At 44.6% G+C, this 25,916-nt stretch overlaps 1 non-coding gene and 1 pseudogene across 1 annotated transcript; both read left to right on the top strand.

Annotated features, from left to right (window-relative positions):
• Positions 1-489: 489 nt before the first annotated feature.
• On the top strand, positions 490-607 carry LOC126211267 (5S ribosomal RNA; annotated as a pseudogene).
• Positions 608-14,689: 14,082 nt separating this feature from the next.
• Positions 14,690-14,764, top strand: Trnas-uga (transfer RNA serine (anticodon UGA)). Its single transcript has one exon. It is a non-coding gene; the product is annotated as a tRNA-Ser (tRNA).
• The last annotated feature ends 11,152 nt before the right edge of the window (positions 14,765-25,916 follow it).

The raw sequence follows: 25,916 nt of genomic DNA, 5'->3' as shown, positions 1-25,916 counted from the left end.
AAGAGAAACCAGAGCTCGTGCGGAAAGATTTAAGTGTACTTTTCCAGCGCGCTTTTCGAGAGAGCAACGGTAGAGAAACGGTGTGAAAGTGATTCGAACAACCTTCTGCCAAGAACTTAAATATGAATTGCAGAGTAGTCATGCAGCGCTAGAGGTTTTTGACGTATTACAGTAATTTTTTAATGCTTATAGCTGCCATATTATAACAAAGACTTTTTTCTAATAGGAGTTATATATATTTTTCTTTGCTTTCGACCTTGGGCTCCTGCAGACCTGGAAGATACCGAGAAACACTAACGAAATATTTCGATTTTATTTCTTTGCTTTCGACCTTGGGCTCCTACAGACATGGAAGATACTGAGAAGCACGAACGAAATATTTCGATTTTACGAGAGAGGTACGTAGCCTGTAGCGAGTGATGTAGTTGTTCTTATTATTTTGAATCCAAATATACTGTACCATTTTTATGGGAGTAACAGACAATTTGGGCCAACGGCCTTGCCGCAGTGGTGACACCGGTTCCCGTCAGACCACCGAAGTTAAGCGCCGTCGGGCTGGGCTAGCACTTGGATGGGTGACCATCCGGTCTGCCGAGAGCTGTTGGCAAGCAGGGTGCACTCAACCCTTGTGAGGCAAACTGAGGAGTTACATGATTGAGAAGTAGCGGCTCCGGTCCCAGAAACTGACAAAACGTCCGGAAGAGCAGAGTGCTGACCACATGCCTCCATATCCGCATCCAGTGACGCCTTTGGGCTGAGGATGACACGGCGGCCGGTCGGTACCGTTGGGCCTTCCATGGCCTTTTCGGACGGAAAAAAAACAGACCATTTCGAAGAGGTGTCATTCTTGTCAAAGTGAGGTAGCTGCGACGTGAAGGTGACGTAACAAACATTTGCATTCCATCCGTTCGTGACTGCTTCATGAAGTAAACACAAGTGTGTCACGCAAATGCTTCGCACCGTTCTATGAAAACAATGAATGAAGGAAACGTTGTTTCTGCGGACTGTTACCGTGTCGTGTCATACTGCAAATAAACATAGCGAACTAATTTCAGCAGTAGCACCAGAACATGAAAGAAATAAAACTGCATGTCGACGGATGCAGCGCCGCATTGACTAATGTTAAATTACAGGACTCCTTTTTCTTTTCTTTTTGACTGTGTCGCGACTTACATAATATAAACTGTCTTCTTAAATTTTTGTGTTTTTCTAACGGATGCTTTTTTAAACCGAAAATGTATTGTTTAACGTCTCATCGATGCAAATGTCGTTCAAGACGGACTCAGTCTGCTGTTTCCTTTTCATGCCATTTTCGATTGCTCTACAAGAAATCCATACTATCTGCTGCTCGTCTTTTGATTAGCCAATGTCCGACGAGTCGAGATGTATGACAAAGCAGCCAAGGGCGTTCTCCGTTTTCCGTTTTGACTGGTGGAATTCAGTTACAAATCTGCGGCGTGATTTTCGATGCGAACATAGCACTGCACTTCCTACAGCTCAGAGCATTAAGCCGTCCTTACACGGGACGAGGCAGCAAACGTTGACGCAACTGAGTTTTCAGCCGATTTCCGGATTTTAATTGATTATAGTTACGCGCGAGGTGGCGCAGTTGTTAGCACACTGGCCTCACATTCGGGAGGACGACGGTTCATAACCCGCGCCCGGCCATCCTGATTTAGGTTTTCCGTGATTTTCCAAAATCGTTTCAGGCAAATGTAGTGATGGTTCCTTTCAAAGGGCACAGCCGATTTCCTTCCCCATCCTCCCCTAACACGAACTTGTGTCATGACCTCGTTGTCGGCGGGACGTTAAACACTGATCTCCTCTTCATCCTTCTTGAATCTTGTTAAAGTATAGTGCCTAATGTCAGTTTACGCATGCTTAATACCCATATTCTCGATGTTGCATCGATTACCAACACTATGGAATAACGTAATTCATCACACAGAGTTCAACACGAAGTTCGTTCCGTAATTTCATGCGAATGGAAGAGGAGACTTATTTAAACCCAGATATAGGTATACATATATTTTACAGAAAGTTTCATAATAGCAAAAGCTTTCGGCTCGTAACTTGTGTTTACTTTTTAACATATATTGGTAGTCACGTAAGCTTTCTAGCCATTGACGAAATATTCCCTTTGCATCAAGAATTGCAGCTAATGTATTATTTATAATAAATAAGAAGGCTTTTGAGATTATACTTCTACTAATGAATATGAAAGAGCCAGAAATTTTAGAAAACAAAATTCGAAAAAAATTTAGAATTAGTGGACACGAACCTCCTATCGCTCTATTCACAGTTCACAGTGCTAACAAGTGCGCTGCAGCTTCGACGTTACATCTGAGCATCAGTGTACGACATACACTGTCTAAAGCTTTTATCTACAATTTTCTGCATTTGTCATTTAATATGCAAATTGTGCCACACCATTGTGCCGTAGCATCGAAACGGTATAATTTAGTACAAAAGAAATTATAACATTAAAAGCATTCAACAACAGTAAGCCATTACCTAGCGATATGTAATTTACTGTCATTTTATTATAAAAATTTTTAGCTTGAATGACGCTTATTCGAGAGTTCCTAATTTTGCAGATTCTTTGAACCAGCTTATATTCATACCACGAACTCTGTGATAAAGAAAACACAGCAAAAACGTAGCTCAACTTAATGCAATATGGTGACTCCTTCTCCTTGTGACGTAAAAACGATGTCGCATCTGAGTGCACACCTGCCTCTCCTCGAGGCAAAAATCTGACGCGCCATATTCTTCGTTTCACGCTCTGCATTGTAGTGGAACGTGGAATTCCACGCTGTGACGTCACCAGCTCCTCGTCTACGTCCTTTTCCACGGCCGATGAGAGGACGGCTTTAGGCGATGACACCAGCAGTTTCTGGCTGTTTATGTGAGGGGAAATCCACAGGTTGCCCTCGTGTGCTCGTTGAAAAGACTTACAGCGCTCTCAACGTTGTAGTCCCCACAAGAGTTAGCCATCCGAAAGTTAGATGTGTCTCAGATGAGTTATGCGTCGACGTTTACGTTTCATAACTTACACGATTCTGTTGCTACAGTCCCCTTTCTTTTTCTTACGGAAGGAAACGTTTACGGAAATCAAGTACCTGGGTACTTGGACAACTGCGAGAACAGGCAGAAAACTTCATTCTTCGAAAGGACGGAGGACCGCGACACTGCCACCTGCAGATTGTAAACATTCAGTAAGTACAGAGGAATTACAAGGGACATAAAACAACAAAAAACATAAACTACACTCGATTCAGAAACGTGTGAAGACTACAGCTGCCATTGCTATACGCAAGAAACCAGGCTTGTAATGATTAGGAATATATACAGGGTGTCCCAGGAGGAACGGCCAGTATTCAAGGACATGTCTGGAACGATCGTTCGAAACAAAAATGTCTAGTAAAAATGCAGCCTAAAATACGTACCTTGAGAGTTATGAGAGCTTGTTCAGTTCAGGATATTGATTTCACAGTAGTGAAGACGAGCAAGTTCTCGTAGCTCTTAAGGTATGCGCTTTAGAGCCCATATTTACTGGACAATTTCTTGAAAGAGATTTTCACTCTGAAGTGGAGTGTGCGCTGATATGAAACTCCCTGGCAGATTAAAACTGTGTGCCGGCCCGAGACTCGAACTCGGGACGAGGTTCTGGAAGAAGTAAAGCTGTGAGGACGGGGCGTGAGTCGTGTTTGGGTAGCTCAGATGGTGCCGGCACGGTAACTCAACGTGTTCGGCTAGAGGGTTAGCTGCCCTCTGTAATTTTAAAAAGAAAACTGAGTTAATGGATCAATGACGAACGGAAACGGGTGTCTTGAGATGTCCGCACTGAGTAGATGAAACGAACGAAAACGAACAAAAAAAAAAAAAAAAGAAAAAAAGAAACCGGCACGGTAGCTCAGCGTGTTCGGTCAGAGGGCTAGCTGCTCTCTGTAATAAAAAAAACTGAGTTAATGGATCAACAACGAACTGAAACGGGTGTCTTTCGACGTCCGCCCAGACCAGATACAACGAACGAAAACGAGCAAAATGAGATAAAGTAAAAAAAAAAAGGATGGTAGACCACTTGCCCGCGAAGGCAAAGGTCTCGAGTTCGAGTCTCGGTCCGGCACACAGTTTTAATCTGCCAGGAAGTTTCTGGACAATTTCTTCTTGTTTTTGTCCATAATACCTCCACCTAAAACATGGAAAGCGAAGAGCTTGCAATGTAACAGATTCGTTTCACAATATCGAAGATGATGAAGGGCTCATAACACCTCAGGTATGCGTTTTAATCCATGTTTACTTGAGTTTCTTGTTTCCGAAAGTCAGTCCTGCTATTTCCTGAATACCGACCGTTCCTCCTGAGATACGCTGCATGTCGTAAAAAGGCTTGAGTCCAAGATTAAGGTAGCTGGGTGTTTTTGAGATCCTCCAAAATAGAAAACTTAAGGCAATGTATACGGGTAATATGTCGAAAAATAATCGAATTTTTATCTAAAACGGTCCCTCGCTGCCCTCGTATAACCGAGGAGCACCGTAAAATTCAACATCCCCATTAGATTGACGTACCACCAAGCTTATCACTGTGATATTCTGGAGATCAGTTTACTGTACACTAATACCGCTCCTCCTCTTGTAGGTCAAATATACAACTACATCCGCAGTCGGAAAACCACTGTGATGGGCTACGTGGGTTTTCCGAACGTGGTGTTTCGATAGTTAGATGCATTTCCCAGTTATTAGTTTTTAAGTGGCATTCCGTCAGTGGAACAGAGGAAAAATGATTTTAAATTAGATTTAAAACTTGCTTCGCTACCCATCAGATCACAAATGATCACAAATTGCTATTGCTGCATATTTAACTCCTTTCTGAGTCACTGATAGTTTTGATTATAGGGAATAAAGGTCATTTTTGCCTCTACTTGTTGCAGGTATGTTCGTCTCAACTTGTGATGGGCTTTTTATGACGAATGTCAGAAGCAAATATGTGGGTTGTGACGGCGCAGTTAAAATGCCTAGCTCCTCGAACAGGTATCTTCATGACATCCGTAGGTGAACATCACATATCATATTGCTCACTTTTTGTAATAAATACGTTCTTTCTAAGTAGTGAGTTAACCTAGAAAATTATTCCGCAAGACATCATTGAGCGGAAACATGCAAAATATTTTAGGACGTTGATATGCTTGTTTCCAAGTTTAGCAATTGTACGAAAAACAAACGTAGCTGGACTTACATGTTTGAGAAGCTGAGTAATATGCTTTTTCCAGTTCTAGGTTTCATCAATATGTACGATCAGAAATTTGGAACAGTGTGCCCTACTTACTGACTCCTGCTCATGTGCTACTTAAATTATTTGTACGACTCTATTTGTTGTAGAGAAGTCAATCTAGTATACTTTTTAAAAATGTAGGGAAGTCCATTTTCAGAGAACCATTTAACAATTCTTTGGAAACTATTGTTTACCAACTCTTCTATTCCTTTCTCTCTAATGGGAATTATTATAACATTTGTATCGTCTGCAGAAAGTATCACCTTTGCTTGTTGAATATTAAATGGAAGGTCATTCATATACATAAGGAATGGGAGTGGAGCCAAAATTGAACCCTGTAGGGCACCCTTTACGACTCTTTTCCAATTTTCTATCTTGCTGAGGTTGTCTGACTTATTCAACACAGACTTTTGCATTGTGTTTGTCAAGTATGATTCAAACCATCTGTGTGTAAAGCCATCAGTTCCATAAGACTTGAGATTTCCTAAGAGAGTAATATGATTTACACATTGAGTCAGTGTATAAATAGCATTCTCAGCCGAGCAAAACTTCTGGAATTTAAACTGTGATATGCTAAGTAAATTGTTTGCACTTAAGTGTGCGACTACTCTTGACTACATCACTTTTTCAAATATCTATGAAAAAGACGTCAGTAAGGAAACTGGACGATAATTGTTTACGTCTGACTTGTCTCCTTTCTTATGAAGCAGTTTAAGAATTGCATATTTTAACCGTCTGGAAAAATTCCCTTTGGCAGTGATGCAATGCATATATCACTAAGAAATTTTCTTTTAATCTGGTACGACTTCCCATAATTCTGTTTGAAATTCCATTAACCCCGCAAGAGATTTAGTTTTTTAGGATTTTTGTAGTCGTATCAATGTCTGAGAAGAACAGTAATGCTACTTCCTGTTGCTTAAATTTTTGTGGAATGAGATTTTTAATATATTCTCGTGCTTCTTCAACTGAACCACGCAATTCTATATTTGCTGCTACGTTTAGAAAGCGACTGTTAAAAGTACTTACAGCTTGTGAATTATCAGCCACAACATTGTCATTTAGTTTAATTGTTATGGAGTCTTGTACACTGACTGGCTGACTTGTCTCTCGTTTGACATTGTCCCACATAGTTTTAAGCATGTTATCTACATTATTTATTTCTGTCAGGCCATGCATACTTCTGGACATTTTAATGACTCTCCTTAAAACTCTACAGAATTTTTCTAGTGAGCAAGTAACGTTATCTTGACTTACTCTAGCCCTTACATAATTTTCCCTCTTCCTGTTATATGAGATTTAAATTCCCTTATTTATCCACGGCTTTCTTGTTTCTCTAACAGAGGGCATGAATGATTTCCGATCCTTTGTAGATACCACAGGGCAGTGTTATTTCCGACCAAGTGGTTTAGTACCGAGTGTTCTGCGACCAGAGCCTTTCCCCACTGCTGATTTACACCAGCCGTTCACCAGCAGCGGATGTATTGTGGCCGGTAGTGAGGTAGTGCCCATGAGTTTCGTAAGCCTCAGCTACTTGTGTTCTATCGCTGTGAGAAACGGAAATAATTACAACAACGAAAGGGAAGCCGTAAGTTCTCAACGATGGTTATCGCCATCGGGTGCACAGAAAATATGGAGAGTGTACGACCTGGTTGTGCTGAATTCTGATAGGAGTAAAAATTGCAAATGGCAAATTCATGAGTGAACAGCAACGTCCTTGTCCACATGATGAAGCAGATACGACCGAGCGAGGTAGCGCAGTGGTTAGACACTGGACTCGCATTCGGGAGGACGACGGTTCAATCCCGTGTCCGGCCATCCTGATTTAGGTTTTCCGTGATTTCCCTAAATCGCTCCAGGCAAATGCCGGGATGTTTCCTTTCAAAGGGCACGGCCGACTTCCTTCCCCGTCCTTCCCTAATCCGATGAGACCGATGACCTCGCTGTCTGGTCCCCTTCCCCAAACCAACCAACCAAGCAGATACGCAGATTAAGGAACGAGTGAAGAAATGCAGAAAAAGCGCCCGCTAAGAAAATACGGTACGTGTTTTCCAATATTTTTAAAGAGGAATTTCAAGATTTGGAAGATAACGGTTTACATTTCGTCGCAAATATGCCAAATTATGAGAACTCCAACGCAAGAAGGAAATCTACTGAGACGACCAAGAAATCTGGTGCTACTTCTGAAAATAAATGAAGCTACATCTACATCTGCATAATTATTCTGAAATTCAGAGGGTCGTTCGGAACCACCTTCAGGCTGTTTGTCTCACGTTCTACTCTCTAACAGCGCATGGGAAAAATGAACACTTAAATCTTCCTGTACGAGTTCCGATTTCTCTTATTTTATTACGATGGTGCTTTTTCCCTGTGTACGCTGGCGATAATAAAATGTTTTCACATTCAGAGAACAAAGCTGGTGATTCACATCTCGTGAAATAATATCGCCGCAACGAAAAACTTCTTTGTGTTAATGATTGGAACCTCAACTCGCTTGTCATATCCGTGACACTCTCCCGCCTGTTTCGCGATAATTTAAAACGAGCAGTCCTTATATGAAATTTTTCGATGTTCGCCGACAATTCTATCTGATAAGGGTCCCAAACCACACAGCACTACTCTAGCAGAGGACGGACAAGCTAGTCTTTTTAATAGACCTGTCGAATCTTCTAAGCATTCTGCCAATGAAACGCAGCCTTTGGTTTGCGTCCACACAACATAGATATAGATAATCATCGCTCAAATGTAAGTTGCTCGTAACTTCAATTCCTAGGTATTTAGCTGAACTGACATACTTTGAATAAGTAAAAGTGTAAAGTCATCCACATCATTATGATTTAGAGACAATTGCCATTTTTGCAAGAAACAGACATTTTTTTCCAAACCATTTGTGAACTGCTATTTGAGACGGAACTCAAGTTTTCTTTTAACAATTCAGTAACTGATTCCTCGGAATATGAGGGCCAGTTAATGGGAACCAATTATTAATTTACTCCGATTTTCAAGTACAACCTCTACCCATACTAACTCTCTACTTAAATTTCCCTACGAAATAAACTACATCTAACAGTAACGAACACGTCATCATCTACTGTATTTAATCTATCCTTTATGAAGCCGTTAGGTCCTTTGTAAAAATTTCGGCTGAACTTATCTCCGGCTTTAGCGAACTTTCCGTGCCTACAACGATTTGAGATGCAGTGCTTTCTACTAGCACTTGCAGCTCTGGTTCTTTCCTATCACCGCTACGACGATTTACAGTACGGATTGTTGTGATGCCTATCCTCTTCCTGTGTTCGACTTGCACCCTCTGAGACCTTTTTGTGTGTCCCCGAGACCCTCTAACCTGAACCCCCCCCCCCCCCCCCCCAGTCCCCTCCATACAGGCGGCGCTATCCGAGCAGCCATTTCCTGTGTCTAGTGGACCCTCACCTACTAAGCAGAACCTGAAGCCCGACCACCCTATGGCGTAAATCGAGAAATCTGCAACCTACAGAGCCGTCTGAGCCTATCCACTCGACTCTGCACCAAAGGTCCGCAATCGGTTCTGTCGCCGATGCTACAGATGATGAGCTGTGCTTTCATCTCCCAAGCAAGACTAGCATTCTTCACCACTTCAGCTAGCCACCCGAAAACAGAGAGAATGTCTTCCGATCCAAAGCGACACACATTGTTGATATTGACAACAGCCACCATCTGCAGTCTGTTGCAGCCTGTGCTGTTCATGTCATCTGGAAGAACTCGTTCCATACTGGGGTAACTCCTACCAGTATGCAGATAGAGAGCACACTGGAGTGCCTAAATACCTCTTAGCGTTGTAGTTAGTCTAATCTTGTCCCCACAGTCTCTACGAAAGTGTTGTTATCATAATCCTTGATTCCTAGTTTAGTACTGTTCTTGAAACTTTGTAATTAGGCCCCCGAAGAAAAGTTGATTTCTATCCTCAAATGTCTTCCGAATCCGGTTTTTCAGCAACCCCCCCTGATTTCTTTACGAGTGAAATGACTCTGTAACTGTTCGTACCACCATTCTTAGTGTGTGTGTTGATTAACTCCCCTCAGCCCCATTTGTTATGAGTCCAAGCACTTGAGCAATAGTTCAGGATGGGTCCCAGGAGCTTTCAGTAAGCAATCTCATTGGCATACTGTGTTACTTTTCCCAGTATCCAACCAGTGAAGCGCAGCCTGCCACCAACTGTAATTACAACAGCTCCTTTTTGTTCACTCTGTTTCATATCTCTATGTATTGTTACCCCCCAGAAATTTGTATGAGTTGACTTGTAACGGTTGTGACTCACTGATACTGCAAATATAATATACGACGTTTGTGGAATGCATTGTTATACATTTCTGAACATTTAAACCAAATCCATAGTATTTGCGCTACTTCTAAATCTTATAAAGGGGTGAGTGAATATGTGTAGAGCTCTTTCTCATGTAGTAGTTCATTATATATATCAGCACCACCTCCAAAATGTCTGAGGTTACTTTTTATATTGACTGCCAAGTCATTACTAAAACGCATGAGTAGCAGGGAATCCAGACACCGTTGATTGCTAATGTTTTCTTCATCAACAGGATCCGAAACTTCGAGCACGTCAGACGACAATGGATAACAAACAAGTAGTGATGGAGACATCTGAGAAGACTCTTGCGTTACGTAAGTAACTGAAGTTTAACGAACAGATGAGTGTGACGTATGGTTACATCGTCACATCCACGCTTACTACTTACGGCATATAATTTTCCTATTGTAGAATGGTGGAAACTGCTGTCATTGTCCTCCACTGAGAGAACAATACTTTAACAATTGGAGTTCTCAGTACACATTTACCTCAGAAATGTACATTTTAAGTTAAGAATTCAACGTGTTGCTCTTCCTTTTCCACAAATAGTACCCCACAAAAAAGACCTTTCAAAGGTCGATTAGCAAACCAAAGTCTTTTCTTTGTTCATTTAGCGTTTCTTTTATGCGAGTCACGATGTTCGCTGTTGGGTGCCGGTGAATCAACACTTGGTTATACCACGCTGTGGTTGATTCGTAATGTTTATATTCTCTATTGAAATCAGTCTGATAATTGTTTTCTAATATACATTATTTCAGTTGTGGATTTAACAGTAGCTGATTTCTCGTCACAACCGCGATGTAACAAGTTATTGACAACATTCGACTATTCCAAAGACTGAATTAATCAATCGCCATCTGATGTGGAGATACTGCACCTACACCATCAGGCCGGGATGGTTCCTTTGAAAGGGCGCGGCCGATTTCCTTCCCAATCCTTCCCTAACCCGAGCTTGCGCTCCGTCTCTAATGACCTCGTTGCCGACGGGACGTTAAACACTAACCACCACCACCACCTACACCATCAGTTTCTTTACTTTTAACTTTTTTGATGTTGCTACTTGAGATTTGTTTGTTAGCAGTACGAATAAATATTCTGTCACTGTACATATGTTAATTGTGTTTTTAGATCATTTTTGAATTTCATTCACTATGGAAAGACAATGTTTAAAAATGTTAATAACCTCATATGGGTCAACTACCCCCTTATAAGCCGAACTGTCACAGAATTTTCACTGTCGTGATTTACGGAGTCCTCCTCTGCAGCCAAGTGGACGCGGTCACGGTAGCTGTGCGTGTACGGTAGTAATAACCTCAGAGAAGGGCTCATTCATGAAATCTGAAATCTATCATGTGACATCTGTACAGAGTCACCGACGAAAAACGACGAAGCAACAGATCGGAAAAAAAGTCGTCAGCTCATCTGATCCTTATGTGGATGACCAGGGTTCGACTACCGATACTGCCATGGATTTTTCCTTGATGGAACGAATGGAACGGGGTGCGCTTAGCCTCGTGGAGGGGGCTGAGGAGCTCGAATAAAAAGTCTGGAAAGCCGACAACGGCCGGGAGCGCGACGTGCTGACCGCATGCTCTGCCACACTGCGTCCTCCCGATGCCACGTGGCAGAGGATGACACGGCGGGCCGTCGAAAGCTGGTGGCCTTCATGGCCTGATCGCGGAGTTTGATTTTAGATTTAGAGAAAGGAACTGAAACCAAAACTATATTTAACTTGAGAACAAGCATGCATCCATCGTCTTAATCACCTACCTGTACAAGAGACTTTTCTACAGCTTATGTCGCTTTATCTGTAGCAATTTAAAGGAGACATGTTTTATACAATTTTGTTATAGTTTAACAAATCTTTTCTAAATGATTAAACAAATCCTTTCTAAATAATCCATACAGCTGTTTGAATACACGCACATCAAAGAAAGTTTTGCATCACCCAGGTTCCCACACAGTCCCTTTGACTGTTCAAAGATGTCACTAAACTCACCTAAAGATGTCAACAATCACGCATGAGCGGCGCCTATTAGACGAAGGGGATCCGACAGCCGATCAGTTCCAGTCATTCCACCAGGAAGGAGGTACAAAGCTCGTTTTGTCAGTAGTTCAGCTATGCCTAGACGGTCAATACCACGGTTCGATCGCGTCTGCATTGTTACTTTGTGCCAGGAAAGGCTCTCAACAAGGGAAGTGTCCAGGCGTCTCGGAGTGAACCAAGCGATCTTGTTCGGCCATGGAGGAAATACAGAGAAACGGGAATTGTCGTTGATGTGCCTTGCTCAGGCCGCCCAAGGGCCGCTCCCTACTGATTATGGCTCGGAGGAACACTGACAGCAACGCCGCCATGTCGAATAATGCTTTTCGTGCAGCCACAGGGCGTCATGTTACGACTCAAACTGTGTGCAATATGCTGTACGATGCGCAACTTCACTCCCGACGTCCAAGGCGTGGCCCATCTTTGCAACCACGACACCATGCCGCACGGTACAGATTGGCCCAACAACCACTTCAACAAAAGGGGCTCAATATGGCGCCCATCAATGCAAGAGGATGTGCAGCAATCTGGACCACCACCTCTGAAGGTCTCGCTGTATGGTGGTACAACATGCAATGTGTGGTTTTCATGAGCAATAAAAAGTGCGGATATATTTTTTTTTTTTATTAGCACTATGGGACTCAACTGCTGTCGTCATCAGTCGCCTAGAACTTAGAATTACTTAAACCTAACTAACCTAAGGACATTACACACATCCATGCCCGAGGCAGGATTCGAACCTGCGACCGTAGCAGTCGCACGGTTCCGGACTGCGCGCCTAGAACCGCGAGACCACCGCGGCCGGCAGTGCGGATATGATGTTCATGTTGATCTCTGTTCCAATTTTCTGTAAAGGTTCCGGAACTCTCGGAACCGAGGTAATGCAAAACATTTTTTGATGTGTGTGTGTTTATTTTAGTCGTCAGTATGCAGAAAATTTATTAATTTTTTACTATTCACGTTGAAAGACAATTTCACAGCATTGGGTTTGAGAACGCTATGTACCACAATGTTCTTATCAGTTAAACTTTTCCAATCAATAATTCCATGTAACTAGTCATTTTTCACAAAGCATTTTCATTTTTCAGCCTCCTTCAGTTAATACACTTGTTATTCTTCGTCTAAATAAATAATACATTTAAGTGAAACGTGTGCCTAAATGAATACAAGAACTTACTGCACTTAATCTTAACGTGTAGTAAACTACATAACTGACTAAATGGTATTTTTGGTACAATTCTTCTCATATACACGTGGTATGTGTATGTAAATTACCTAAGTAACCATGGTTTCTTGAGCACACATACTTCCATAGTTGCTGTAGAGGTGAGTATGCACCAGAAGCGCAAAATTCGTAAGAAGTGTTTAACACAGTTTTCCATACCACATGAAAAACGACGTCGATTCTGAGAAAAGTAAACAAATACTATTATTAACTCCATCAAGCCCTCATTATTAATATGCAATGAATTATTTTGCATCTTAATTTCGTGTGCAAAATCAGTATAAAATGGTCAGCGCCAAGCCTTTACAAGTTCTGCCGTTGGTGTTTAGTAAATTACTGTTTCATTACTGGTGCTCCCCAATGACACGAAGTTGCGTGTGCGTCCAGTGGAATCAACACTTTTGTACCTTCGATGTCAATGCACAAATGAAATCTTGAATCGCAGGATTAGAGCTGGTACAAATACCGCGTGAACATTGACAAAACCGATGAACTGCAGGACTGGAAATGGTGGAAAAAAGGTCCTATGAACATGTGGCCGGAAATGCATCGTTGTCACGGTACGCAGCGCTGACGAGTGAAAGTCCCTCTGACCACATGACGTGTGCTCCTTGTGTGTAACTGTAAACCGTAGGCTGTGTGATTGGCGAAGCATACTGTACGCAACAGAATGGTCCGTTATTCATGCCGGGAACAAGCCGATATGGTATTTGTGTACGGCCAAACAGACGCAAACTGGCGAGACACAGCAAGGCTATATCAAAACAAGTAACTTCATAGACACCAACTACATCACATAACATTTCAAGCCCTCTTAGGGCGTTTAGTGATCATTGGTCCTTTCAGACAGACAAACGTGCAGGCAGGCGGTGGACTGTGTGTACACCAGACTTGGAGGATCGGAAGATTTCGAGGATCGCGTTCTATGTCTGTGACGCTATTCGGAGAGATGCCGGAACGCGCGAAATAATGCAGCAGTCCATGATGTGTGAACGCGTGCATTGCATGCCATGAAGACTACTTAGAACATTTATTGTGATGTAGAGGCGATGCAGCTGTTTGTATTGTGCTCCGGGGTGGTTTGTTTTCGTTGCACGCACACCGTCCATTTCCGGACACATGTTCATAGGACATTTTTTCCTCCATTTGCAGTCAGGAATCCGTCCCTGTAGTTTGTCGGTTTTATTAATGTTCACCCTGTATAATTCAAATGGCTCGTATGAAAAGAGACAAATAATTTCAAGCAATTTTATTGTGGAACCGAAAGCGACTCTTGTGTTGCAGCAGAATCCACCATTATTACGTGAAAATTTAGCGTATTATGAACAAAGAGTATTCCCTCCGAAGCTATCGACTGTATGTAGCTCCAGTGCTTTCAATAAACTGTAGACTGATAGAAAGAACAAATAACTCAACTGAATCACATTACTCTAAAACTTCTTGGCAGTTTAAAACTGTGTGCCGGACCGAGACTCGAACTCGGGACCTTTGCCTTTCGCGGGCAAGTGCTCTATCAACTGAGCTACCCAAGCACGACTCACGCCCCGTCCTCACAGCTTTACTTCTGCCAGTACCTCGTCTCCTACCTTCCTAACTATACAGAAGCTCCCCTGCGCACACTCCGCTGCAGAGTGAAAATCTCATTCTGGAAACATCCCCCAGGCTGTGGCTAAGCCATGTCTCCGCAATATCCTTTCTTTCAGGAGTGCTAGTTCTGCAAGGCCCGCAGGAGAGCTTCTGTAAAGTTTGGAAGGTAGGAGTCGAGGTACTGGCAGAAGTAAAGGTGTGCCGACGGGGCGTGAGTCGTGCTTGGGTAGCTCAGTTGGTAGAGCACTTGCCCGTGAAAGGCAAAGGTCCCGAGTTCGAGTCTCGGTCCGGCACACAGTTTTAATCTTCCAGGAAGTTTCATATCAGCGCACACTCCGCTGCAGAGTGAAAATCTCATTCTGGACACATTACCCTATGTTGCGGAAGAATGTCCCGTAGCTACATGTGATAGCACCGGGTGGTTATAATTAAACTTTCCGTATTTACCACATTATAACACGGAAACTAATTACCGTACGCATACCAAACTTGGTAGCATTAATGTCCAGAGTATGGGGTGCATGATTTCCATGCCCCACAGCGCCACCGTCCAGTTCCAACTATGACCACAAGCTGTCGTGATCAGTCATCGTGACTCATAGTCTGACACACCTGACCAGTCCCCAGTGCACTTGTTGACGTGTCAACATGAGCTTGGATAAAAGACCAGGGTATTATTGTTGAAGGTCTATTATCAAAACCAGTAATGCTGCAGTTGCACTACGAGAATATCTCCAGCTGAAAGGATTACGGAAGGGTCCTCTTTGTCCATCTGCTGTGCGGAGCGTGATGAAGTTCGAATCAACTAGAGAACTCAAATTCAAATGGCTCTGATCACTATGGGACTTAACATCTGTGGTCATCAGTCCCCTAGAACTTAGAACTACTTAAACCTAACTAACCTAAGGACATCACACACATCCATGCCCGAGGCAGGATTCGAACCTGCGACCGTAGCGGTCGCGCGGTTCCGGACTGCAGCGCCTAGAACCGCTCGGCCACTCCGGCCGACCGAATTATCAGCCGGTCGTTTCCAAATGCTTGGCCGGCACGTTCACTTGATCTCGCTCCCTGTGATTTCTGATTGTGGGACTACCTGAAGGTAAGGGTTTACCAGGGGAATATTGACACGTGTGCTGATCTGAAGCGCAGCATATCAAGAGAGGTAGCCCGCATACCCACGGACATGCTTCGTTTTGCTATGCAGAATGCAATCCTGCGCTTTCAGATTCTCCTGGACACTGATGGGTGCCATATTGAGCCCCTTTTGTAGCAATAATGGTAGTGGTATATAATGGTATGACGTACTGTAGCAGAACATTAAAACTGTCTAAACTGAATTGATTCTGGATCATTTCTCTTCCACACGTCCTTGACATAAATGCTACGAAGTTTGGTGCCCGTATGATAATTAGTTTCCGTGTCATACGTGTTAAACAGGGAAAGTTTAATTATAACCACCCGTTAGATTTCCTTGATACCCTATTCTTCCCTGAATGAGATTTCCAACGTTGCAGAAAGACTCGCAAAAGCTTTATCGGGAGGTGATGGCTATCTTCTTCTGGATCAACATCCACACCATGAAAACCGCCGTGAAGTGCGTGCTATAGGGTACTGCCTATTGCACAACTATTAGGGCGTACTCCCCCTACACTCACGTGTGCAGTGCAATAAAAATGGTTGTTGAAACCCTCTGTGGGCGCCGTAATTAACCTAAACCCTTCTTCGCATTACTGCAACAACGATATATATATATATATATATATATATATATATATATATATATATATATATATATATATATATATATATATATATATATATAATCATCGCTTAAAGTCGTTTCTTGAAACATACTAAATAGGTTTTCACGGGATAGTTTGCGACTATCTTCAACTTTTTGCCTGTTTACTTCTTTCTGCTTCTCCGTGACGCTCTCCAATGGGTCGAAACGAATTTGTACCCTTCGTTGTGTGTATTCGGCATCCACTGCTGGTTCGATTTGGTGAACTGTGATTGGTACTGGAAGTATTGTTAGCGAAAGTTGTGACGGCTGATTCAGTTTTTCTTCTTCAGCCATTCCAGGATTAGGCCTAGGGTTTGTTCCCGCCTCACAGTCTCATCCTCGGTCTTCCCACACTTCTCTTGCCCCATCACTGGTTTAGAAAGTTTATGTGGTAACACGCGAACATTTTTCTTTGTATTGTGCTGCATTTTAGGTTATTGGTTGCATCACTCATTCTTCCCATATTACTTCGTTTCTGATTTTGTTTTCCGTAGTGCAGCCTTTCAGAGATCTCAGAAATTTCATTTCTAATGATTCTAGTTGCCGTAAATCTTTCTCAGCGTCCAACTTGGCGCCCCATACAATAAAATGGGAACTACCATGACTTTATAAAAATTTCAGTGGTGTCCCTTTCGTTGTTTTATCCTTAAGTGTTCTTCTGTATCTTTCTATCTTTTTTTATCATCAGCATTCTGACTGGTTTGATGCGACCCGCCATGAATTCCTCTCCTCAGCCAATGTTTTCATCTCAGAGAAGCGATAGCAACCTAGGTCTTCAACTGTTTGCGGGTTATATTCCAATCTCTGTCTTCCTCTGTAGTTTTTACCCTCTACACCTCATTCTAGTGTCATGGACGTTATTCTCTGATGCCGTAACAGGTGTTTTTTCATCCTGTCCTTTCTCCTTGTCGTCAATTCTACAGAGAATCTCTTCATTCCTTTCCGCATCAGTCCATCTAAGTTTCAACACTCTTCCGTAGCACCACATCTCAAATGCTTCGATTCTCTTATGTGGCGGTTTTCCCACATTCCAAGTCTCACTTACAATGCTGTGCTCCAAACGTACGTTCTTATAAATTTATTCCTCAAATTAAGACCTCTGTTTGATACTAGTAGACTTCTCTTGGCCAGGAATACACTTTTTATCAGTGCTAGTCTGCTTTTGATATCCTCCTTGCTCCGTCCGTCATTGGTTATTTTGGTGACTAGTTAGCAGACTTCCTTAACTTCATCTAGTTCGTGGTAACCAATCCTGATGTTAAGTTTCTCGCTGTTCTCAATTCTGCTACATCTCATTACTACACATTCTGTACTTATCAGATTGTTTATTCCATTCTCCTCATTGAGCCACATGAGTACTGATAAGTTTTAGGTTTTTTGTACATCCATATTTTGATCATATAATATGTCAAATCCTAAATGCTTGAAATGAGCTACCTGTTTTATTTATAGATATAGTCAGATTGTAGTTTTCACTTCTCGCATTTAGATTATATGATGCGATTTGTAATTTATCTTCGCCATCTTGTGTGTTAACTTGACCATCCGCCTTGCCACGGTTCGCGCGGCTCCCCGCGTCGTATGTTCGAGTCCTCCCTCGGGCTTGGGTGTGTGTGTAGTCCTTAGCCTAAGTTAGTTTAAGTTAGATTAAGTTGTGTGTAAGTCTAGGGACCGATGCCCTCAGCAGGAACTCACCACAAATTTCCAAATTTAACTTGATCATCCGCGAACAACACCTTGCTAATAGGTTTATTCCTCCAGTATCTATGGATCATATCATTTATATAGATACTGCATGATGTTGGTGACAATCTACACCCTTGTTTTATTCCTTGATTCGTTTGTATATCTTTAACTGTATTAGTTCTAGCGTTCGTATATAGGCTTTTCGTGACTTGATCACATGTTCAGGTATTTCTCTTTCTTGTATTATTCCTAGTAGCTTATTTCTATGAATTGTCTTAAATATTTCTTCATAATTCACAAATACTGGGTGAGTTTCCAGATTAACTTCTCATCTCTTTCTGAATTATCTGTTTCAGTGCGAAAACATCGTTTATACACGATCTTCCCTTCCGGAAATGTGCTTGCTACGCCATTAAAATTACATCCGAAATATTTCATATCCTCTCATTTATTATTTTGCTGTAGATTTTGTATACAATCTTCGGAATACTTATACTACAGTAGTTATACGTCTTACTGCTTTCATCTTTCTTTGATACTGAAATGACTTTTATATTTTCTACTCCTCCCGTGCCTCATATTCTTAAAACAACTAGCCAAAAGAGGCATCATTCTTAATTCTTAAATAATTGTTCCATGTTTAATAAATTTGATATTTGCTTCATCTAGCCCTGGAAATCTTACGTTTTACAATTTTTTACAAACTGTCTTTAGTTCTGTCAGTTCTATGTAGTCTATTGCTTGCACTTGTTCTTTATCATCTGCTTGATTGACATCTAGTTAGCCGGGCGGTGTAGCCGCGCGGTCTCAGGCGCCTTGCCACAGTTCGCGCGGCTATCCCCGTCGGAGGTTTGAGTCCTCCCTCGGACATGAGCGTGTGTGTTGTCCTAAACGTAAGTTACTTTAAGTTAGGTTATGTCGTGTGTAAGCCTAGGGACCGATAACCTCAGCAGTTTGGTCCCATAGGTACATACCACCACCACTTCTAGTTTGTATTAGGTGGTTGCATAAGTCCGCAGCATTTTTCCGTAAGTTTAATAAATACAACATATACACATAACACAGAATTTAGTCATCAATAATATATCAATGATATATTATCCTCCAGTGTGTACAACAATATGCCAACGCTGAGGTAACTTTTCGATTTCGTGGTTTTGAGGCGGAGAACTGGTCGAGCTGTCGGAATATCAATATCCGTAACAAAAAACACTATCAAAAATGAGATTTTTCACTCTGCAGCGGAGTGTGCGCTGATATGAAACTTCCTGGCAGATTAAAACGCGTGCCGGACCGAGACTCGAACCCGGGACCTTTGCCTTCCGCGTAGCAAGACATCCTGTTCAAGTTCGGTGGTTGATCCGTCCACTTAGTTTTTTATTACAAAGGCCAACCGGCTCTCTGACCGAACACGCTGAGCTACCGTGCCAGCACCAACTGAGCCACCCACGCACGACTCACGCCTCCTCCTCACAGATTTACTTCTGCCAGTACCTCGTCTTCTATCTTCCAAGCCGGCCGCGGTGGTCTAGCGGTTCTAGGCGCTCAGTCCGGAACCGCGCGACTGCTACGGTCGCAGGTTCGAATCCTGCCTTGGGCATGGATGTGTGTGATGTCCTTAGGTTAGTTAGATTTAAGTAGTTCTAAGTTCTAGGGGACTGATGACCACAGATGTTAAGTCCCATAGTGCTCAGAGCCATTTGAACTATCTTCCAAACTTAACAGAAGCTCTCCTACGAACCTTGCAGAACTAGCACTCCTTTCTTTCAGGAGTGCTAGTTCTGCAAGGTTCGCAGAAGAGCTTCTGTTAAGTAGTTTGCCGCCGGCAGTGCTGCGAGGCGGTCACGCGCCAGAGCGCTGCGGGCGAGGCGCGCACCGTCTGTTTGTGTTTACTTTGACCGATGTTGCCGTTTTACTTCTAGACCATCATGGCGCACAACTATCGGAAGAAGACATTACGTTTCAACTTTTGTTCCGACTTCGCCCCACCCAAGGCCCTGGAGGTAGAACGATTTATTCTCGATGAAGTTAAAATACCATCAACGGATCTAATTGGTATCCACTTGTCCATAGTTAGCAGTACCGTCTACGTCAGAATGATCAACGATGCGGCGTGTGACGCGGTGCTTCAAGAGGCAAACGTGGACTGCGCTTCTGTCATTCCGACGGCAACGTCGGACCCGTTACCGTCGATCACGCAGGTCTCGACACACGAACGATAAGGGTCTTCGCACTACCGTTCGAACTACCTGCAGACGTCGTCATCGAGGCGCTCCGTCCCTATTGCAACGTTCTGGAACACGTTGCCGAACGCTGGGTACAATTTCAAACCTATCCCGTTTCAAACGGTGTTAGACAGGTCCGCATCGAGTTGCAGAAACACGTGCCTTCCTATCTACGTATCGGAGGCTGCCGTGCCATTATAATGTACGACGGCCAGCCTCGGACCTGTTCCGGTTGCGGGAAAGAAGGTCATCTACGGTCTGAATGCATTCAACGACGTGTCGCACAGCTCCCGTTGTCGGAAGCGTCCGTCACACCCACGATGACCGCCCTACCGGTTACTTACGCAGCGGCTCTTGCCACGTCTACAGTTTCGTTCAGTCCGTCGCCCGGTCCTTCCGATCGGCACGTCCCACCGTCCCAGTCACCTACAGACGGTGCAGACGTCCCACCTGACAGCCTTGCCGCCGAACAGGCTCCCGCACCGGACGCTGAGGAGAACAGTACTTCTTCACAACACCTGTTTGACAATTTCATTGTACCCACTGACGCCTTCCAACCAGGTCGACGCTCCTCCTTGCCGTCGTCCGACACTGAGGAACACGTGCGCAAACAACGCTCACCACGTAGGCGCAAACGCCGCTGCCGTTCACCCACGGGATCTCAAAACGTCGCCACCCGCGACGACGAAGACGACACCGAACCAGTCGACGTTTCCACGCAGAGGTCGGCGGACAACTTTCACGATGAACAAGACGTTTCGCAGGACGGGACCACCATGGAGGTCGCCACGCACAATGTAACGACCGGTACGCACGTTGAGACGCCTGTCTCCCCGCCAACAACTCCAGATCTCTGTCACCACGATGCAATTCCCATGGACATTGGACAGACTCACGGCACAGGAGCATGGGCTGACGACATTGAGGAAGATACGGCCCCTTCTCCGGATGAGTTGCCTCCGCCGGACGAGGCTGCCTGTTAACATCAAAAGCGAGGCACTGCAGCTGATGGGACGGGACTTGCTGTTGGTGCCCTCCTCATACTTTCCTTGGTGACGGTAGATGCGCGTCCACCACCACTGAAACAAACGTACCGGTTCGCCACACTGAACATCAACATGATCGGCACTGCACCAAAGCTGCAACTCCTATGTGACATGCTTCGGGCCTCTGACGTCGACGTCGTCCTTCTTCAGGAAGTACGCGTTGCCACACTACCATCAGTCTACGGCTACGACTCATACACGTCCACATGTGATCAATCAGGGCGTGGAGTGGCTTTCTACATACGCGAAGGAATCCCACTCAAGGACACGACAATCCTTCCCTGTGGAAGGGGCATGACTGTTACCATCTTCGACACGCGCGTCATCAATATCTACGCTCCGTCTGGCTCCACGAACCGTCGGCAGCGGTCCACTTTCTTCGGACACTACGTGGCGCCACTGTTTTCTGGACGCTATGATCGCCTTATCATGGGAGGCGATTTAAACTGCGTCCTCCATCCGCAAGACCAAATGCCTGGTTATTCGCCATTCCCGGCGCTCCTCTCCGTAATCGAAGATTTTCATCTAGTGGACGTTTGGGAGAAAATTCATGGCAATACCCCCGGTTGTACCCATTATACAGCACATTCTGCGAGCAGACTGGACCGGTTTTAAGTCTCTGCCCACCTTGGCAACGACGTCGCCCAAGCTGAACGATGACCCCTTGCATTTTCGAACCACTGCGCCGTCATTTGCTCCCTGGCTCTGCCACCTCAGTCAGTGTGGCGCAGCAGAGGTTACTGGAAGCTTAATACCTCCCTCCTTAATGATCCACACTGCCGACAATGTATTGCCACTACATGGGCGTCTTGCGAAAGACGCCTCCGGCAGTACACATCTACGTTCCATTGGTGGCTCAAATGTGCAAAACCTGCGATCAGAAAGGTCTTCATGCAATGTGGCAAGGAAGCAGCAGCATGGCATCGAGACACCACAAATTTTCACTACGCCGTCCTCCGTGAGCTCGATGCGCTCTCCCCATCACCTGAAACCCATAGGGAACGACAGCGTACTAAACCTCCTCTCTCTCCAACGTGCGCGACTGTATGGTGTCGTGGTGCGTTCCCGACGACAGGACCTCCTCCACGACGAAACACCATCCACAATCCATGCCGCATCCGACCACAGTCGCCGACGTCGACTTTTCGTCCCCAACATCACGACCTCCGACGGTGTTCACCACACAACACAGGCGACAGTGGTGTCTGCCTTTGCTGAACATTATCGCCAAATTTATGATGATGAACCGATGGCAAGGCCAATTCCTGATGATCTCCGTCCTTTCCCTGATCGGACACTTACCACAGCGGAGTCAACGTCCATGATGTCTGCAATCATCGCAGAAGAGGTGGTAGATGCGATCAACAAGGGGGCCAAGAACAAATCACCAGGACCAGATGGTCTCCCCGTAGAGTTTTACCGGGCGTTCACCACGTTAATGCTTCCTCGCTGGACGGAAATGATTCAGGAACTCTTTACTCCGTCCTTCCCAGTTCCACCTGAATTCGTCACTGGCATTCTTCTACCTGTGCCTAAGCCGAAGAGAGGGTCTCATGTCTCTGCATATCGCCCCCTTACACTGATGAATGCAGACTATAAAATCTATGCACGCCTCTTGGCAGCGCGCATACGCACCGTCTTACCTACGGTCCTTTCACCGGAGCAGACTGCACGTGGTTGTGGGACCACCTTACAAACAGCCCTAGGAGAATGCCGTGACCTCATCGCACTGGCGTCGGTTTGTCGCCTTCGTGCAGCCCTGGTATCCATCGATTTCACGAGTGCCTTTGATCGCGTTCGACACCCATTCCTCCTCATGGTGGCGACACGTATGGGGTTCCCATTACTTTTTGTCGATGCCATTCGCCGGTTACTCCTTCCCGCGGTCTCGATGGTACAAGTCAATGGGAGACTTGAAGAACCGATTCCTATACGCCGCCCTGTGCGTCAAGGATGCCCTATGTCTACTTTACTATATACCATGGCACTTGAGCCCCTCATCACTGGTCTTACCTGTAGAATGCAGGGTCTCACTTTACGTGACTACTTGACGTGACTACACCTTTCACTGCAGGGCGTATGCGGACGACCTCCTCTTTCTCACCTGCTCCTCCACGGAACTCAATGACGCCATCCAATGGATCCACCAGTGTGGACTTCTTTCTGGTAGCATTCTTAATGTCCGTAAATTGACTACGATGCACATTGGGCGCGGCCTCCCGGCTGTGGTGCCGACCCCACTCCCAGTCAGTACCACCCTTCGTTACTTGGGTATAGAATTTAGGAGCTCCACACACCGCACAGTGGCCCTCGCTTACGGCGCCTTTTGCAGTCGATTCGGCACCATGTCCGCGATCAAGTGCACCGTAACTTAAACCAACTCCAATGTGTGTCCTATGTCAACATGTATGTCGCCCCTAAACTGTTACACGTCGCCCAGATCCTCCCAATGCCGTTACTCCTTGGCTGCCGCATCCAATCAGCCTTTGGATATTTCGTGTCCGCAGGGGCACTTTTCTAAGTCTGCTACAACACTCTAACACTTCCTCCTGCAAAAGATGGCCTCGGGCTCGTCAACGTGCGGGCACGATCTTCTGCACTCATTGTCCATACTATGTTGCGGCACAGGCAGGGGCCGGTCCCGTCCTTAACACGCAGTCTCTTAGATATCCTCCGACCAGCTTCTCTCTATCCACCGATCAATGTGGCACCTATTTCTCCATTATTGTACCACGTCGCCAATTGTTTCATAGAATTCAGCTACGTTCGGGCCGATCTTCCAGTCACCCGTCCTCCCCGTACAAAAGATTATTATCGTTTGTTTATGCTGTCTAACCCTTGCAACCCCATGGTGCTACAGGACCCTGACATTAACTGGCGAACGGTTTGGGGGCGTGTGCATGCACCCTTTTTACCGTCGTCTGTGTCTACACTCTGGTATGTTTTAGTCTATGGCAAATTCCTGACTAATACTCGACTTTATCGCATAGGACTGGCCACCTCCCCACTCTGCCCTGACTCTCAGCTCGAAGACACCGACGAGCACCGTCTTACGTGCCCGCTGAATCGAAACGTATGGCTCCTCATCCAACGAATCGTGGGCTTTTACCTCCGTGCCCCACCAGCGACGGTAACCCCGAATTTCTTGTTGTTGCCCCAGACATTTCACTACCCTCTTGCTAAGCACCGTACCCTAATCTGGTTTCGAGGACAGGCTTTAGAATACCTCTTTCAAAGTGGTCCGCATACAGTCCTTGACTTCTGGTACAGAGTTGTGACCGCGCATAGCACCCTCACCCGAAAACCATCTTACCGACAAACTTTTGCCGGTTGTCTCCGCAGCGTCTTCCTTCACCCCCCCTCAAAGTTGGGGTGTGCCATGACTACCTGTCACATGATTCAACACCCTTTTCCACGTTCTCATGAATCGACAAAAAAAATATAATAATAATAAAAGGAAGTAGACAGAATATGTTATATTTTGTTGTATTTAATGTTATTCTCATATTTTGTTTAACTAACACTCATTTGTTGATGTTTAAATGGCACCTTGAAGACCTCTTGCATAGTGTATATATATGTACTGTTAGTTTTTTCGATAAAGATTACTGGAAAAAAAAACCGTTGGTAGGCCACTTGCCCGCGAAAGGCGAGTTCGAGTCTCGGTCAGGCACACAGTTTTAATCTGCCAGGAAGTTTCAAAAAACGCTATGAACTTATGCCTCAACCTAATACCATAGTTCTTTATAATGTGTAATTTAGTCAGATGTTTGCATTACATTTAAATTTAACTGTATCCCTTTCTTCTTTATTGATGTGTTTCATAAATTTTTATGGTATTTGTTGTTTCCCATGGATTCAGTTTTTTTTAAGGTCTTCATATGTTTTCAAAGTACACTACTGGCCATTAAATTTGCTACACCAAGAAGAAATGCAGATGATAAACAGGTATTCATTGGACAAATATATTATACTAGAACTGACATATGATCACATTATCAAGCAATTTGGGTGCATAGATTCTGAGAAGTCAGTACGCAGAACAACCAACTCTGGCCGTAATAACGGCCTTGATACGCGTGCACATCGAGTCGAACAGAGCTTCGATGGCGTGTACAGGTACAGCTGCCCATGCAGCTTCAACACGATACCACAGTTCATCAAGAGTAGTGACTGGCGTATTGTGACGAGCCAGTTGCTCGGCCACCATTGATCAGACGTTTTCAACTGGTGAGAGATCTGGACAATGTGCTGGTCAGGGCAGCAGTCGAACATTTTCTGTATCCAGAAAGGCCCGTACAGGACCTGCAACATGCGGTCGTGCATTATCCTGCTGAAATGTAGGGTTTCGCAGGGATCGAATCTGAAATGTAATGTCCACTGTTCAAAGTGCCGTCTATGCGAACAAGAGGTGACTGAGATGTGTAACCAATGGCACCCCATACTATCATGCTGGGTGATACGCCAGTATGGCGATGACGAATACACGCTTCCAATGTGCGTTCACAGCGATGTCGCCAAACACAGATGCGACCATCATGATGCTGTAAACAGAACCTGGATTCATCCGAAAAAATGACGTTTTGCCATTCGTGCACCCAGGTTCGTCGTTGAGTGCACCATCACAGGCGCTCCTGTCTGTGATGCTGCGTCAAGGGTAACCGCAGCCATGGTCTCCCAGCTGATAGTCCATGTTGCTGCAA

Source organism: Schistocerca nitens, chromosome 1 (genome assembly GCF_023898315.1).
Source record: "Schistocerca nitens isolate TAMUIC-IGC-003100 chromosome 1, iqSchNite1.1, whole genome shotgun sequence".
NCBI classification, from domain to species: Eukaryota; Metazoa; Arthropoda; class Insecta; order Orthoptera; family Acrididae; genus Schistocerca; species Schistocerca nitens.
The sequence above is the reverse complement of the archived record's forward strand: the minus strand, read 5'-3'. Positions and strand labels throughout refer to the sequence as shown.